Consider the following 13,309-nt stretch of genomic DNA (forward strand, 5'->3'; position numbering starts at 1 on the left):
CTTCAAGTCTTTCAGAATGCATCAGAGGGTTGAACATCTCAGTGGAGCTAATAGGGGTACTTTCTGAAACCTCCTTTGGTTAGGTAGTGTAATTTGCACGTTGGCTTGGCTGTTATCTGTGTGGCTAAAGATAAAGATTAGAGGAGATTCACTGAAAGAGCCAAAACGTGAACCAAATGTCCTTTAGAGAAAAGGAAACTTAGAGAAGAGGTCGTATTAAACTTTTATCCCTCTAGGTAATTTAACAAGGTACATTTTTTTTAGGTACATTTTTACCCACCCTGATAAAGAAGACTACCGATAACCTCAAGGAAGATTAAGATCTCATTGTAAGATTGTGTCGAGGCAGTTGCTTTAGCGCCATCTATTGATGAGGATGTAAGGCTCGCTGTAGTGCAGCCAGCCAGACCCCTCCTCTCAGTGCTAGAGAGAGAGAGAGAGAGAGAGAGAGAGAGAGAGAGAGAGAGAGAGAGCAATCACTAGTCCACAAGAGGACACTGTGTCATCAGACAATTGACCCAGGAAGAGAGTCCCCTATGAATGTGTCCAGGCAAAGGATAACCACTTCATGGTTATGCCAGTTAGGTTGCGTTTACTGAAGACAGGCAACCCAATTTTGATATTTTTCCCATTAAATGGTCTTTTGACCAATCACATCAGATCTTTTCATATCAAATCTTTTTCAGAGCTGATCTGATTTATCAAAAGACCAATTAGTGAAAAAACAGCTTCCTGTCCAAACGCAGCCTTAAAAGCTTGAACAACATCATGAAGATTTGAGCTACAAAGGGAATAAACTAATGCATTTTGCATAGCAAAGCATCAGGTACAATGTATGATTATGATCAATTTAATGCTTCAAAATAGGCAAGACTTTATCAAGAAGATTGGGTAATTGGGTAGTGCAACAATCTCAGAATGGCTAATTGTGGTCATTGATAATTAGCAGTAGAGATACTGTACTACTTTGTGAACCACCAGTAGCCTATCTCTGAGATTTATAGAACATGAGTCCTATTAAGACACTCCAAACCAGGGAATCTAATTAACAAGAAGTTAACAATCACAAATTTGAGACTTGTCCGTAGTGACAAATATGTTTCTAATTTGCCCATTCTGAGGGTGGAGCATCAGCACATCGGCATCGCACTGTGCTCTCATTCATTATACACAAGTGTGGCTTCGAAAAAAGGGTTCCAAAAGGCTTCTGTGGCTGTCCCCATAGGAGAACCCTTTTTGGTTCCAGGTTTAACTATTTTGGGTAGAACCCTTTCCATCCTTTCCACCCTTTGGTTCTACCTGGAGCCAAAAGGGTTCCACCTGGAACCTAAAGGGGCTCGTCAAAGGGTTCTCATATGAGGACAGTCGAAGAACCCTTTTTGGTTCCTTTTAAGATTGTAGGGGAAGAGAAAGGAGAGTGGAGTATTGTGGCTTTTACACTGTCTGTGTCCTCTGAATGAAACACACCGTTATGATCAACATATAACAACTTCTGAATGCTTATGTGAGCTTTAATGATTGGTTGTTATTTTCTTCAGAGAATTCCATTGTCAAGTAGCAACAGAACAGTCTGTTCTAGAATGGTATCTTCTCTCCCCCCTGTTCCAATAGTCTTCAGTGAGTCTCTCATCTGATTACCAGAGGAGACACAGTTAACAGACCCCTAAATACGCCTGAAGAAATAACTAACTCTCTCCCCCTCTTTAATAAGCTCCACTTTGCCTCTGTCTGTGACATGTAATTTAATTTTGCCTCACACCGGTTTACCCCCTACAAAGTTTGCTTGGTAATTACCCAGTTTGAGCGTGGGACGTGGTGTGTGAACTCAATTTGGAGCGCCACTGTGATTTCACACCATGTCCAGGGCCACAGAGGGCCTTCTTATTACTAGCATCAAAACAGCAGAGATAAAACACCTCAATCTCTCTCTCCCTTTTGGTTGCAATGGGTGATCTTGAGTTCATAGTAATCTTTAACTCAGACGATGATGATAATAAGAAGGTAAGCATCAAGAGGATTGCTAGCGCTGAACGAATTACAGTTAATCGACCAGCCACACAGTAGGTTCGACCCGGGACGAAAATAACAAGGGGCGAAAGTAACACACCCACTTTCTCAGATAAGACAGGAGCTAGAATGACGTAGTGAAGGAAATGCAGCCAACAAGTGGTCAGCATATGTGGGAACTCCTTCCGGACTGTTGGAAAAGCATTCCAGGTGAAGCTGGTTGGGAGACTGTCAAGAGTGTGAAAAGCTGTCGTCAATGGCAAAGGGTGGCTATTTTGAAGAATATAAAATAACACTTTTTTGGTTACTACATGATTCCATATGTGTTATTTCATAGTTTTGATGTCTTCACTATTATTCTGCAATGTGGAAAATAGTCAAACTAAAGAAAAACCCTTGAATGAGCTAGGTATTATGTGAGCCATTTTGGTCTGATTACTGTAAGGCAAAATATTGTGTTTGCGCAACATTATGATGTTGACGCATGCTTCATTTGGATACATTTGGAACCTACAACATTGATCATTCAAATCAACACAAGCATGAAATGATGGCTGATAGTACATTTGTTGAAAGGAACAACCATTATAAAGCAGAAACATGGAGATAAAACAGATATTGGTGCACTTCTCGCCAGCTGTTACTTCCATCCCAAGGCTGTGTTACTCCTGCCCTGCTGCAGGTACAACAATTTTACCGTAAAATTGAAATTACAGTTGCTAATGTTATGTCCTACATATACACATATAGGACATATGTACTCTAGCTTGATCAATCTGAGTAATAAGGAAAAAACGAAAGTGTTATTTTCGTCCCGAATCTGTAACAGTACTGAAATGCTGAACAGTCATTGTGTTGGAGGGATTCATTTTTCACCATGTAAATGCATCAACCACCATTGCCTCTGAAATGCTCTCTATGATTTAGGCATCAGACATTGCTAAGGCCATGGCATTTTCTTCCTGCTCTCTCTACAAGACACTGAGTCAGATTACCAGGATGTCTCTTTCGGCAAGAGGGAGACGCATACAAGTGATACATCCCATTTTCACCTGCGACCCCCCCCCCCCCCCCGCTCCTTTATTTTCATACTTAGATGGGGATTCCTTGTGAGCTCTGCAGAAATTGGATTTCAAAATTTTTTTTTTTTTTGCAACTTTTGAAAGTTACAAATTCTTTGTGCTCCTTCCTTCCCCCTTATGAGTGAACCGAGTACTGTGTAGCTATTTTCCTCTGGCCGGGGGAGACGCATAAAAAAGAATGATGGCAATATTACTTCTGAAACTGAGTTGACTTTATTGAGGTTTTATGCGTCAAGGGAAATCATTGTGTCCTGGGCTGCAGCAAATGATTATTGAGTGCTAATAGGAGACGCTGTTTAATATAAAAGAAAGACCAGACAAAATCACTCATAGCACCTGAGGGAATAAATTAAGGGAGGAGAAGTGGAAGGTGGGAATCGCTGCTGTTGTAGATAGATGAGCTTTATTACCACCTGGCTGGCTTTGGTCGTATCATTACGGAAGCACACAAACACATTTCTCTCCTCTCCTCTCCTCTCCCTGTCTGTCTGTGTTGGTTAAAGCACTCTAGAATCTATAAAGCACCCTCAAGCTGAGTTGTTGTTGTTGTTCATCTCTTGTTTAAAAAAATAAAAAAATAAAAGTAGCACAGTGCTTTTTTGACCTCTGAGAAGCAGAATGCACAGTGCTTTTTTGACCTCTGAGAAGCAGAATGCACAGTGATTGCAACCTCTCCAGGCCATTGATGGCATTGCTGCCCTCTTCGTGTTATTTGCCTGTTTATTTCCCCTCAAATGTCTTTTGTTCATTCAATACACATGTCTGTAGTCTTATGGATAGTTATATAAGAACATTGTGAACTTCATCATGTCAGTACTAGTAGTGACATATACACAAAGTGTACAAAACATGACATAGACTGACCAGCAATGTTCCCTCTAAACTGTAACACAAAGACTGCCTGCGCAGATCCCCCAAAACTGCTGCGAAGCACGTGATTGAACTTCACTTAACTTTCTAGAGTTTTACCGGTTAGTTAACACTATCAACGTTTCCCTTTACTGTGGCAATTGTGATCGAATCAACGCAATATTAGCCACTTTCAATGCAACACACCGAAAAAAAATGAACTATGCAAGATATTTTTAAAGCTTCGGAGCAGGATTATATTGCCCACGACTCAGCCCATACTCTACAGACCTGCATAACCAATCCGAGCTGCAGTAGGCCTTTATGCAAATAGACCATTGCCATATATGGACCTGTGCCATTTACTTTGAGCTGGACTGTGTTTACAGCTGTGGGCGCTTGATTTGAGTTCAGAGCAAGAGCTGCATGTACTGTAGCCACATGTGCAACATTTTTTCATATCCTTTGCTAGTTAGTGAGTTATTAGTTCAGTTATAGATAATTTGTAGTCAGCAATAGGGGAACGATCATCAGCTGCCTCCAATTGGGAACCATACACACACACCAATATAGAAACACAATAACTAGAAACCCCCCAAGTCACGCCCTAACCTATTACACCATAGAGAACCCCGAGGGCGTGACAGTGACATATAACTACAATTGTTAAATGTCACTATTTTGCATCATAATGAGACCTGGGGCATTCTATAACTGGTGGTCTGTCTGTTGTATAGCACTTTCTGACATTGGCTGATGTAAAAAGGGCTTTATAAATACATTTGATTGATTGATTGGCGCCTGATGGGATGGCTGCCGTTTTATGGGCTATTAACCAACGGTGCAGTTTTGTTTGTTTTTTCGCATTGTTTCTAACTTATTTTGTACATAATGTTGCTGCTACCGTCTCTTATAACCGAAAAGAGATTCTGGAAAACAGAACAGTGTCACACCCTGGTCAAAGTATTTTGTGTTTATCTTCATGTATTGGGTCAGGCCAGGGTGTGGCATGGGGTTTTTGTCTTGTGGTGTGTTTTGTCTTAGGGTTTTGATGTTGGTATTGGGATTGTAGCTTAGTGGGGTATCTAGCAAAGTCTATGGCTGTCTGGAGTGGTTCTCAATCAGAGGCAGGTGTTTATCGTTGTCTCTGATTGGGAACCATATTTAGGCAGCCATATTCTTTGAGTTTGTCGTGGGTGATTATTATTAAATTATGGATCGCAATCTACACGCTGCATTTTGGTCCGACTCTCCTTCACACCTAGAAAACCGTTACAGAATCACCCACCACAAACGGACCAAGCAGCGTGTCAACAGGCAGGAGCCACAGGAGAAGCAACAAAGGCAGCAACAGCGGCACAATAAGGATTTCTGGACTTGGGAGGAAATCCTAAACGGAGAAGGACCCTGGGCTCAGCCTGGAGAATATCGCCGCCCCAAGGAAGAACTGGAGGCGGCGAGAGCGGAGAGGCGCCGGTATGAGGAGGCAGCACGGCGACTCGGAAGGAAGCCTGAGAGTCAGCCCCAAAAATTTCTTGGGGGGGGCTCAGGGAGAGTGTGGCAGAGTCAGGAGTCAGACCTGAGCCAACTCTCCCTGTTTATCGTGAGGAGCCAAGGAGGAGACCAGAACCAGAGCCGGTGTTGGAGGTGAGCGAAGCAGAGACTGTGAAGGAGTTAATGGGGAAATTGGAGGAGAGAGAAATGAGGGACATGCTGTGTTGGTGCTTTTTGCATGGAATTCGCCCGACGGAACATGTCGGGGATTTGATGGCACCTGGGTCAGCGCTCCATACTCGTCCTGAGGTGCGTGTTAGTCGGCTGGTGAAGTTGGTGCCAGCCTCACGCATCAGGCCTCCTGTGCACATCCCTAGCCTTGCACGTCCTGTGCCAGCACTGCTCTCAAGATCTCCAGTACGCCTTCACGGTCTAGCCCATCCTGTGCCACCTCCACACACCAGCCCTCCGGTAGCAGCTCCCCGCACCAGGCTTCCTGTGCGTGTCCTCGGTCCAGTACCACCAGTACCAGCACCACGCATCAGGCCTACAGTGCGCCTCGCCTCTCCAGCGCTGTTGGAGCCTTTCTTCTCTCCTGCGCTGCCGGAGTCTCCCGCCTGTTCAGCGCAGCCAGAGCCTTCCTCCTCTACAGCGCTGCTGGAGTCTCCCGCCTCTCCAGCGCTGTCGGAGCCTTTCTCATCTCCTGCGCTGCTGGAGTCTCCCGCCTGTTCAGCGCTGCCAGAGCTTTCCTCCTCTACAGCGCTGCTGGAGTCTCCTGCCTGTTCAGCGCAGCCAGAGCTGCCAGCCTGCATGGAGCAGCCAGAGATGTCAGTCTGCATGGAGCAGCCAGAGATGTCAGTCTGCATGGAGCAGCCAGAGATGTCAGTCTGCATGGAGCAGCCAGAGCTGTCAGTCTGCATGGAGCAGCCAGAGATGTCAGTCTGCATGAAGCAGCCAGAGCTGTCAGTCTGCATGGAGCAGCCAGAGCTGTCAGTCTGCATGGAGCAGCCAGAGCTGTCAGTCTGCACGGAGCTGCCAGTCTGCAAGGAGCTGTCCGTCTGCAAGGAGCAGCCAGAGCTGTCAGTCTGCAAGGAGCTGCCAGTCTGCAAGGAGCTGCCAGTCTGTAAGGAGCTGCCAGTCTGCAAGGAGCTGCCAGTCTGCACGGAGCCACCAGAGCTGCCAGTCTGTAAGAAGCCGCCAGAGCTGTCAGCCTACATGGAGCAGCCAGAGCCGCCAGTCAGCGTAGAGCAGCCAGAGCAGCCAGTCAGCATGGAGCAGCCAGATCTTTCAGTCTGCCAGGATCCGCCAGTCAGCCAGACTCTTCCAGATCTGCCAGTCAACCAGACTCTTCCAGATCTGCCAGTCAACCAGACTCTTCCAGATCTGCCAGTCAACCAGACTCTTCCAGATCTGCCAGTCAACCAGACTCTTCCAGATCTGCCAGAACTGCCAGTCGGCCAGGATCCGCCAGTCGGCCAGGATCCGCCAGATCCGCCAGTCAGCCAGGATCTGCCAGTCAGCCAGGATCTGCCAGTCAGCCAGGATCTGCTGAGAACACCAGCCAGCCAGGATCTGGTAGATCTATCTACCTGCCTGAGCTTCCTCTCACTCCTGAGCTTCCTCTCACTCCTGAGCTTTCTCTCACTCCTGAGCTTTCTCTCACTCCCGAGCTTCCCCTCAGTCCCGAGCTGCCTCAGTCCCGAGCTGTCCTTCAGTCCCGATCTGCTCCTCAGTCCAGTGGGGTTCTGGGTGAGGACTTCTAGGCCATGGTCGGCGGCGAGGGTGGACTATCCAGGGACGCGAGGAGAGGGGACTAAGACATTGACTGAGTGGGGTCCACGTCCCGCACCGGAGCCGCCACCATGGACAGACGCCCACCCGGACCCTCCCTATTGTTTTGAGGTGCGTTCGGGAGTCCGCACCTTAGGGGCGGGGGTTCTGTCACGCCCTGGTCAAAGTATTTTGTGTTTATCTTCATGTATTGGGTCAGGCCAGGGTGTGGCATGGCGTTTTTGTCTTGTGGTGTGTTTTGTCTTGGGGTTTTGGTGTTGGCATTGGGATTGTAGCTTAGTGGGGTATCTAGCAAAGTCTATGGCTGTCTGGAGTGGTTCTCAATCAGAGGCAGGTGTTTATCGTTGTCTCTGATTGGGAACCATATTTAGGCAGCCATATTCTTTGAGTTTGTCGTGGGTGATTATTATTAAATTATGGATCGCAATCTACACGCTGCATTTTGGTCCGACTCTCCTTCACACCTAGAAAACCGTTTACAAACAGCGATTACTCACCTTGAACTGGATGAAGAATTTCTCTTTAATGAGTTGGACAAGAGGGATTTACTCCAGACACCCAAACAGACCATCATCCCCGCCATTTGCAGGAGAAAGAAATGGAAAAGGTATCATGGAAGGAGATCAGGGTGTCTTGTGGGGATCCGCCGACGATCCTGCCTTTGCCATTAGTACTATTGGCCAACGTACAATAGCTGGATAATAAATTAGATGAACTAAAAGCATGTTTATCCTACCAACAGGACATTTAAAAACTGTAATATCTCAATGTATCAACGAGTTGTGGCTGAAAGACGACATGAATAACATGTTATACATGGTATACACTATTGGCAGGATAGAACAGCAGCCTCTGGTACACAAGGGGTGGCAGTCTATGTATATTTGTAAACAACAGCTGGTGCACGATATCTAAGTCTCAAGGTTTTGCTAGCCTAAGGTAGAATATCTCATGATAAGCTGTAGACCACACTATCTACCCACAGAGTTTTCATCTGTATTTTTCGTAGCTGTCTACGTACCACCACAGACTGATGCTGGCACTAAGACTGCATTCAATAGACTGTATTCCGCCATAGGCAAACAGGAAAACACTCATCCAGAGGCAGCGCTCCTAGTGGCTAGGGACCTTAATGCAGGGAAACTTAAATCAGTTTTACCTCATTTCTATCAGCATGTTAAATGTGCAACCAGAGGAAAAAAAACACTAGACCAACTTTACTCAATACACAGAGACGCATACAAAGCTCTCCCTCGTCCTCCATTTGGCAAATCTGACCATAATTCTATGCTCCTGATTCCTGTTTACAAGCAAAAAATGAAAGCAGGAAGTACCAGTGACTTGGTCATTAAAAAAGTGATCAGATGAAGCAGATGCTAAGGTACAGGACTATTTTGCAGCACAGACTGGAATATTTTCGGGGATTCTTCCGATGGCATTGAGGAGTACACCACATCAGTCACTTGCTTCATCAATAAGTGCATCGATGACGTCGTCCCCACAGTGACTGTACGTACATACCCCAAACAGAAGCCATGGATTACAGGCAACATCCACACTGAGCTAAAGGGTAGAGCTGCCGCTTTCAGAGAGCGGGACACTAACAAGAAATCTAATAAGAAATCCCGCTATGCCCTCCGGCGAACCATCAAACAGGAAAAGCGTCAATACAAGATTGAATCATACTACGCCGGCTCTGATGCGTGTCGGATGAGGCAGGGCTTGCAAACTATTACAGACTACAAAGGTAAGCACAGCTGAGAGCTGCCCAGTGACACAAGCCTACCAGACGAGCTAAATTACTTCTATGCTCGCTTCGAGGCAAGTAACACTGAAACATGCATGAGTGCATCAGCTGTTCCGGATGACTGTGTGATCACGCTCTCCGCAGCCGACGTGAGTAAGACCTTTAAACAGGTCAACATTCACAAGGCCGCAGAGCCAGGACGTGTGCTCTGAGCATGCACTGACCAACTGGCAAGTGTCTTCACTGACATTTTCAACCTCTCCCTGTCTGAATCTGTAATACCAACATGTTTCAAGCAGACCGCCATAGTCCCTGTGCCCAAGAACACTAAGGTAACCTGCCTAAATGACTACAGACCCGTAGCATTCATGTCTGTAGCCATGAAGTGCTTTGAAAGGCTGGTCATGGCTAACATCAATGCCATTATCCCAGAAACCATAGACCCACTCCCATTTGCGTATTGCCCCAACAGATTCACCGATGATGCAATATATATTGCACTCCACACTGCCCTTTCACACCTGAACAAAAGGAACACCTATGTGAGAATGCTATTCGTTGACTACAGCTCAGCGTTCAACACCATAGTGCCCTCGAAGCTCATCACTAAGCTAAGGACCCTGGGACTAAACACCTCCCTCTGCAACTGGATCCTGGACTTCCTGACAGGCCGCCCCCTGGTGGTAAGGGTAGGTAACAACACCTCCGCCACGCTGAACCTCAACACGGGGGCCCCTCGTGGTAAGTGCTCAGTCCCCTCCTGTACTCCCTGTTCACTCATAACAGCACTTGCAGGCACGACTCCAACACCATCATTAAGTTTGCCGATGACACAACAATGAGACAGCATATAGGGAGGAGGTCAGAGACCTGACCGTGTGGTGCCAGGACAACAACCTCTCCCTCAACGTGACCAAGACTAAGGAGATGATTGTGGACTACAGGAAAATGAGGACCGAGCACGCACCTATTCTCATCGACGGTGCTATAGTGGAGCAGGTTGAGAGCTTCAAGTTCCTTGGTGTCCACAGCACCAACAAACTAACATGGTCCACTGAGGCAACTGCTCTGCCTCAGACACTACAAAGGGTACTGCTCTGCACTACAGAGGGTAGTGCGTACAGCCCAGAACAGGGCTCCGGGCAGCCGAGCGGAAATGGAGGAAAACTCGCCTCCCTGCGGACCTGGCATCCTTTCACTCCCTCCTCTCTACATTTTCCTCTTCTGTCTCTGCTGCTAAAGCCACTTTCTACCACTCTAAATTCCAAGCATCTGCCTCTAACCCTAGGAAGCTCTTTGCCACCTTCTCCTCCCTCCTGAATCCTCCTCCCCCTCCCCCCCCTCCTCCCTCTCTGCAGATGACTTCGTCAACCATTTTGAAAAGAAGGTCGACGACATCCGATCCTCGTTTGCTAAGTCAAACGACACCGCTGGTTCTGCTCACACTGCCCTACCCTGTGCTCTGACCTCTTTCTCCCCTCTCTCTCCAGATGAAATCTCGCGTCTTGTGACGGCCGGCCGCCCAACAACCTGCCCGCTTGACCCTATCCCCTCCTCTCTTCTCCAGACCATTTCCGGAGACCTTCTCCCTTACCTCACCTCGCTCATCAACTCATCCCTGACCGCTGGCTACGTCCCTTCCGTCTTCAAGAGAGCGAGAGTTGCACCCCTTCTGAAAAAACCTACACTCGATCCCTCCGATGTCAACAACTACAGACCAGTATCCCTTCTTTCTTTTCTCTCCAAAACTCTTGAACGTGCCGTCCTTGGCCAGCTCTCCCGCTATCTCTCTCAGAATGACCTTCTTGATCCAAATCAGTCAGGTTTCAAGACTAGTCATTCAACTGAGACTGCTCTTCTCTGTATCACGGAGGCGCTCCGCACTGCTAAAGCTAACTCTCTCTCCTCTGCTCTCATCCTTCTAGACCTATCGGCTGCCTTCGATACTGTGAACCATCAGATCCTCCTCTCCACCCTCTCCGAGTTGGGCATCTCCGGCGCGGCCCACGCTTGGATTGCGTCCTACCTGACAGGTCGCTCCTACCAGGTGGCGTGGCGAGAATCTGTCTCCTCACCACGTGCTCTCACCACTGGTGTCCCCCAGGGCTCTGTTCTAGGCCCTCTCCTATTCTCGCTATACACCAAGTCACTTGGCTCTGTCATAACCTCACATGGTCTCTCCTATCATTGCTATGCAGACGACACACAATTAATCTTCTCCTTTCCCCCTTCTGATGACCAGGTGGCGAATCGCATCTCTGCATGTCTGGCAGACATATCAGTGTGGATGACGGATCACCACCTCAAGCTGAACCTCGGCAAGACGGAGCTGCTCTTTCTCCCGGGGAAGGACTGCCCGTTCCATGATCTCGCCATCACGGTTGACCACTCCATTGTGTCCTCCTCCCAGAGCGCTAAGAACCTTGGCGTGATCCTGGACAACACCCTGTCGTTCTCAAATAACATCAAGGCAGTGGCCCGTTCCTGTAGGTTCATGCTCTACAACATCCGCAGAGTACGACCCTGCCTCACACAGGAAGCGGCGCAGGTCCTAATCCAGGCACTTGTCATCTCCCGTCTGGATTACTGCAACTCGCTGTTGGCTGGGCTCCCTGCCTGTGCCATTAAACCCCTACAACTCATCCAGAACGCCGCAGCCCGTCTGGTGTTCAACCTTCCCAAGTTCTCTCACGTCACCCCGCTCCTCCGCTCTCTCCACTGGCTTCCAGTTGAAGCTCGCATCCACTACAAGACCATGGTGCTTGCCTACGGAGCTGTGAGGGGAACGGCACCTCAGTACCTCCAGGCTCTGATCAGGCCCTACACCCAAACAAGGGCACTGCGTTCATCCACCTCTGGCCTGCTCGCCTCCCTACCACTGAGGAAGTACAGTTCCCGCTCAGCCCAGTCAAAACTGTTCGCTGCTCTGGCCCCCCAATGGTGGAACAAACTCCCTCACGACGCCAGGACAGCGGAGTCAATCACCACCTTCCGGAGACACCTGAAACCCCACCTCTTTAAGGAATACCTAGGATAGGATAAAGTAATCCTTCTCACCCCCCCCCCCTTAAAATATTTAGATGCACTATTGTAAAGTGGCTGTTCCACTGGATGTCATAAGGTGAATGCACCAATTTGTAAGTCGCTCTGGATAAGAGCGTCTGCTAAATGACTTAAATGTAAATGTAGATGTAAATGTCCAAGCACACCAAGACAGTCGTGAAGAGGGCACAACTAAACATATTCCCCATAGGGGAATGGGTCCTCAGATTTGGCATGGGTCCTCAGATCCTCAAAAGGTTCTTCAGCTGCACCATCGACAGTAACCTGACTGCTCGCATCACTGCCTGGTATGGCAACTGCTCTGCCTCAGACACTACAAAGGGTACTGCTCTGCACTACAGAGGGTAGTGCGTACAGCCCAGTACATCACTGGTGCCAAGCTTCCTGCCATCCAGGACCTCTATATCAGGCGGTGTCAGAGGAAGGCCCTAAAAATTGACTCTAGTGACCTTAGTCATATACTTTCTTTCTGCTACAGCAGAGCAAGCGGTACCAGAGCGTCAAGTCTAGGTCCAAGAGGCTTCTAAACAGCTTCTATCCCCAAGCCAATAGACTCCTGAACATCTAATCAAATGGCTACCCCAGACTATTTGCCCCCCCCCCCTCTTTTACACTGCTACCTTTCTCTGTTATTACCTCAATTACCTCGACTAACTGGTGCCCCCGCACATTGACTTTGTACTGGCGGTACCCGCTGTATATAGCCTTGCTGTTGTTATTTTACTGATGGTCTTTAATTATTTGTTACTTTTATTTGTTACTTTTTTTTTTAGGTATTTTCTGAAATCTGCATTGTTGGTTAAGGGCTTGTAAGTGAGCATTTCACTGTAAGGTCTTCACCTGTTGTATTCGGCGCATGTGACAAATAACATTTGATTTGATTTGATGTTGTCAGGTAGTTCAGTATCCTCCACAACCACAGTCCCCAGGCAGTCACAGATCTTCATTTGACCTTCCGCCGGGGCACACTCCTTCCTCCTTGTCCCTGTTTTATGGAGAGGAGAGGTACTCTCAGGAGGTCTGGCACTAGCCTGCTTATCAGCAGACTGTTCAGAGACCCAATTTCCCCTGCCTGTATACCCAGGCTGTAGTGTATATCCTTCACTGAAGGGCAGCTGCTCCCTGCCTGCATGCCTGCCTGCTACTAGAGAGGCTCTAGCCCCACTACAGGTATATATGTCTGTTTAAAGGCTGCAGTATGTGGAAGTTGCGGAGGGGATTAAGTGAATATACTTTGAGCGATCTTACCTGGCTTCTTTGATATGATTGATACAGT

This window comes from Oncorhynchus nerka, linkage group LG20 (genome assembly GCF_034236695.1).
Source record: "Oncorhynchus nerka isolate Pitt River linkage group LG20, Oner_Uvic_2.0, whole genome shotgun sequence".
Lineage (NCBI taxonomy): Eukaryota > Metazoa > Chordata > Actinopteri > Salmoniformes > Salmonidae > Oncorhynchus > Oncorhynchus nerka.